Source organism: Thermobia domestica, chromosome 3 (assembly GCF_964235325.1).
Source record: "Thermobia domestica chromosome 3, izTheDome1.hap1.1, whole genome shotgun sequence".
Lineage (NCBI taxonomy): Eukaryota > Metazoa > Arthropoda > Insecta > Zygentoma > Lepismatidae > Thermobia > Thermobia domestica.
In genome coordinates this window covers 344286456-344292455 of record NC_137456.1, presented here as the reverse complement: position 1 = coordinate 344292455, position 6000 = coordinate 344286456, and positions in this window count along the sequence as shown.

The window sequence follows — 6000 nt, the reverse complement described above, 5'->3', positions numbered from 1 at the left end:
AATAAAGTGGAAGGATGGCGGCCAGGGTCTGTATTTTAAGGTACCATCTCAACATTGACCTGGTGTAACTGAGGAAAACCTCAGTCAAGATACTGAACTCTGAATTCGAGCATGGGACCTTCCGATTGCGAAGCAAAAACGCTGTAATAATAATAAATCTTTGAGTTTTACGTCCCATTCTTATGTAGGCTAGGCTAAAGGAGATGGGGGTGATGAGAAATGAATGAAATGGTGGAATGAAGAAAGTGGAAGGAAATGGGCGGGCCCCGAGAAAACCCATGCACACGGTGTTCGTCCACCACAAGGTTCACTTGGCGGGAGCAGAGATGAAACCCGGGACCCCATGCACCAGAGGTGAACGCTCTACCAATGAGCCACGGTGGTCCTTATAATAATAGTAATAATAATAATAATAATAAGTAGTAGTAGTAGTGTCATTGATAATTGTATTGTGTATGTATAATACTTGAAGAGAGTACTTGAACTACACACACGATTAGGCTCGACTCGTCTCGAAACTCGAACCAAATTCGAGTCGAGTTGTAGGAAATTTTCGAGCCGAGTTCAAACATGTCTGTTTCGAGTCGAGTCGAGTTTCAAAGAAAACTCGCTCGTGCCCATCCCTAATTTTTACAAACCAACTCACTACCAATTTTCCATATATAGAAAGTGCCCCTCCCCCACATAAAGGAGAATTTAAAAAAATGCTAGGACACATTCTGTTTATTTTCAATAAAGAGTTAATACACTGAATTTCAGCTCCATAAGTTTAACAGCTTGATAGAGACTCATTTTTTTTTCGCAAAAATTCGGATCCTCACTACCTCCTTAGGATATTATGCATTATATTAAAAGCAATATAACATCCCAATTTGGATTAAGGGCGAACTATATACCAAAAGTAATTTCATTTGACTTTGCAATTTGACCGTGATGATCAGGCACACATAGTTACATTCAATTTTTTATATATTACAGTGATTCAAAAATGTATTTTTTCACAGGTCTCGAAAGTCAAGTTGTAGTGTAAGTCCTATTGCTATTATTACAATTAAAAATATCAATATCCAAAAGTTCCTGAAGTTCTTTATTCACTTGGTTAGATATACTCACTTCAGGTAAGTAGACAGAAGCAAGTGGAAAAGGAAGGGAAATGAAGGTCTTGAAAGTAAAACGAAGACAAATTTACAAGTCTTCAGAAGATACTGTCTACAATGCAGTGAGCAGAGAGGGTCGTAGATCATACTGAGTCGGGGGTCGCAGTGGGTCGTGGGTCACGGTGGGTCATGGTGGGTGGTGGGTCGCAGTGGGTCACGGTGGGTGGTGAGTCACAGTGGGTCACATGCTGTTGATCCACGATCCACTGACCCACTTGACCCACTGACCCACTCCATCTCTGGTGTGGAGTAACGTGGAAGCGAACTGCCGAAAATAGATACATGAAAAAGAATTGGAGAGACCTTCGGGGGCGCGGGGGCTCAGTGCTAGAGCGTTCACATCCGGTGCTTGGGGTCCTTGGTTCGATCCCAGCTTGCGCCGTGTGGACTTTGTGGTGGACAAACACCGTGCTCGTGGGTTTTCTCGGGTTTCTCTTGTTTCCTCTCATTTTCTTCATTTCTCATCATCACCGTCTCCTTTACCCTAACCAGCATAAGCGTGGGACGTAAAAATCAAAGATTTCATTTCATTTCATTTATGGAAAGACCTTCATCCATCAGTGGTTCAACAGAGGTTGAATATATATATATATATATATATATATATATATATATATATATATATATATATGGTCAGTACCAGGCCTTTAAATCGAAAACGGTCCGAGATATGTACAAGCTGAAAAACACGTATCCCATTAGTTGCAAAGGACAGCAGATCGAATTAAAAAGTTTCCTCCAGGGTGCCAGACGGGGTCCAACTCAAAATTGTCAAATGGAAAGAGGGGCCAAATGGTATATCGCTTGAAAGCTCTTGTAAAGAGGAAGAAGCTACAACAAATCCCGATTCTCTACGATCACCCTATGCAACATGGCGGCGGGTCAAAATGTCATCAAAAATTGCATTGAAAACAATATGGCCACTCCTATAAATCTGAAACGGGCAGCCAGACGTAAAAACTGAAAAACAAGTGTCTCATTATTTCAAAACTACAACATATCACGGTAACCAGTTCTAGATATCCAGGCAGGATCCACCTCCAAATTAGCAGTTGTTTGATTGTGCTGGAGGGAAGACCCTGGACATTTTGAACAGCTATATTTGCTTGGTAACATGTTTTCCGGGTACAATACTAGAGAGACTGTTCAGTCCTCTTTCGTGAGACTACTGAAAAGTGTTGTCTTGTCTCGTCTCGTAGGCAACACTGGTAACATACACAGTATGGAAATGGAAGCGTTATGGTGGACAGGTAAGCATATTATATTGAAACGTCTAACGTTGTTCTAAGAATTAATTTACCATTGCATAACGTACAAAGGATATATCATACTTACCTTGGAGACGGCTGCTGTCCGTTATGTAACACATGTGCACTTCACACAGCACGTTTTACATCACGGTTTACCGAAATTGTCGTCCATGTACAGCAAGACAACGGTCCAGACGGCGATAATAATTATAGCCCACAGCTTCAATCTCTGCCCCTCCTATGCTTCGAAATGCAGTCATTATACGTTGCCTCATATCTTCTGGTGTAGTTGGTCTATTCGTGTAAACAAGCTCCTTGAGTCAAGCCCAGAAATAATAGTCCATGCACGTAAGGTCTGGAGAGCGAGGAGGGAAAGGAGTATTGGACCCTCTTCCTAACCAACGGTGCGGAAATAAAGTATTTAATGCACCTCTGCTAATGGACAACCATCCAATTGCATCCACATATTACGCCGCACGTGCAGTGGGATGTTTTCCAGCAGTTGCGGTAGATGTTCTGTCAAGAATTGATGGAACAGAGCCGACGTTAAATTTCCATCAATAAGCCAGGGCCCAATTATATGTGCTCCAATGATACCACCCCACACATTGATACTCCAACGTCTTCGTCGGTCGATCTGTAGTGTCCAAGCCCAATAATGCGCATTGTGTAGGTTGACATGACCATCATTGTAAATATTGCTTCGTCTGTCCACAGCACGTACATACTGAAAAAAGTTGGGTTTGTCCTCAATTTCTGACGGGCCCAATTACAAAACTGGGAGTGCTTATTACGGTCGGCATCTGTTAGCACCTTGCACAAGGAGATATGATACGGGTGACGTTTATTCTTCCACAGTATACGCAGTACACTTGTTTGACTAATTCCGCGATCCCGGGCAATATCTCTTGAAGATGCATTAGGACGTACTTCGACAGTAGCCAAAACGTCAATAACGACATCGTTGTCGTCTACAATTGGAGCATGTTTGTGACCCCCATATTGAGGAGGTATGCGCCCTTTTTGTTTCAGACGATTTGCTAACCGTCGAAGTACATTATGGGAAATTGATTGTCGCTGTGGGAACCTTGCGTTATAAATTCGGGCTGCAGCTCTATAGTTTTGCCTACATTCCCCTAACAACCATTAACATGTCAAATGCCTACCCGTTCGTATATGGCATTGTTCCAATACAATACTATCTTTAGCCGACACTGCACTAACACACGATATTAGGGTAGTACGTGCCACCTTCTACAATGAAATGGAATCCTTCTGACACACACACACACACACACACACACACACACACACACACACACACACACACACACACACACACACACACACACAACTCAATTTGTAGCGTGTATTACTTTTGCACAGCACAAGTACTTCACTACAATTCGTACTAACGACCCTTCAGCAAAGCCTGCTCAACTTACTGTGGAACAAACTGTGTTCCAGCGTACCTCATGTTCGTGCCTTTCAATGCAAGGTTGTCTACGACTGTTTCTCTCGAAAGGCGTATGTTTTGTACAACAAACATAAACCAGCAAACAGCACAATCCAGTTACAGTAATCGTTATCAAAGATGCGTATGTTTATTCATTTCGGTATTTCATTTGAAGTTATACGTTTCACGACATTCATGTCTCATGATTTTCATTTTTACACGACGCATAGGAAAGAAAAGGGCAGGTAAGGACAGGGCTGGAACCTTGCTTCAATTCCATTATTCGCCTGTTGTTACTGAGGAACACTGAGCTTAAAATAGGTATACAGACGAACCAGGCTGTGACATCATTCAAACCTAGGTCGGGAATTGGGGGGAAATGCATTCTCGAACGGAAATAACACAATAATGCGGAGAGGGTCGCATACGTGACACTCGGGGATTGGCAAGATTTATACGTCATTGGATAGCACACGGCAGATCCAGGATACAGATCTGTTTATACCGCCGTTTTGGGTTCTGGGTTGAATGCGGGCAAATGGTGCAAAACAACTTGTCCCAGGAGAATGTTTCGTATAATTGCTGTACCCTGGAGAGTTATGGTGTGCATCATGTAAACAAATCATCGCGTAGTGCACACAGCCGAAATATTTCGTCCGTTGCACTAGCCAGTCGGGAGGATACAGTGTTCAATTTCCTTGATCCCATAGTGTCGGAGGTCTGGGAGGGGAGAGGCCACCATAAGAAGCAACATCACAACTACCGACAAAGGACTTTCAAACACATATCCTGTGCGGACACCAAGGTCAAGATCTGGGAAGAGCCCCAGACCTCTTACAAAACAGATGCAGGAAACATTGGTAGAGCATGCTTGCCTCGTTCCACTTCTCGAGGAATTCTGTGCAAGCAAAGTGAAAACAGTTGTTTTCTCCCGACCGACTAGTGTCATTGACTCAATATTTCGGCTGTGTGCACCACTCGCTGATGTGTTTTTATGATGAACACCACAACTCTCCAGGGCTACCGGGCACAGTCCAGCAATTTTACCGCCAATTCCACTGGAATATGTGTCTTTCAAATTCATTTCAATGCAACTTTTGATGACATTTTGACCCGCCGCCATGTTGCATAGGGTGGTCGTAGAGAATCGGGATTGGTTGTAGCTTATTTCTTTTTACAAGAGCTTTCAAGCGATATACCACTTGACCCCTCTTTCCATTTGACAATTTTGAGTTGGACCTCGTATGGGACCCTGGGGCGAAACTTTTTACTTCGATCTGTTGTCCTTTGAACATCATATGACACTTGTTTTTCCGTCTGGCTGCCCGTTTTAGATTTATAGGGGTTGCCATATTGTTTTCAATGCAAATTTTGATGATATTTTGACCCGCCGCCATTTTGCATAGGGTGATCGTAGAGAATCGGGACTTGTTGTAGCTTCTTCCTTTTTACAAGAGCTTTCAAGCGATATACCATTTGACCCTTCTTTCCACTTGACAATTTTGAGTTGGACCCCGTTTGGGACCCTGCGGGGGACCCTGGGGCGAAACTTGAAAAGATAATTACATGGAGTTTCATTATATTGCATCCGAACATATATAATTAAACAAGATTTGTTTGACACTGTTGTGCTCCCATCTATCACGATAGTAAAAAGTAAAAATCCTGTTATGGTACTATCAACTAACTTTGCTCTCATTTTATTGGCTACAAATTCAAGAATGTTTTTACATGCATGATCGTAATATAACGTAATATAACATACATCTAACCCATTCAAATTTTGCAGCTGAAGTAGTTTGGGAAACTTTTTAAAAGACAGTTTTTTCACATACACCAGATATAGTGTTCGCATTACAAGTTGTGTGACACATGTTTTTCGCATTCACTTCCTGCCACAGCTGAGTGATGTTGAGAATACTATTTTCCAGTAGCGGCTCGTAGTCTGTACAAGCACCGGTTGCAATGTTGCAATATCAAAGGTATGTAGGTACGCGCAAGTGTTCCCCTCCCCCAGCATTCTTGAGTCCTATCCAAGAAATATTCAGGAAATATGAAGAGGAAAGTCTTTTAAGCTCTATTTGTATATTATTGATTAAATTATTTCTCGAATATTAATTTAATATATAAGCTATTT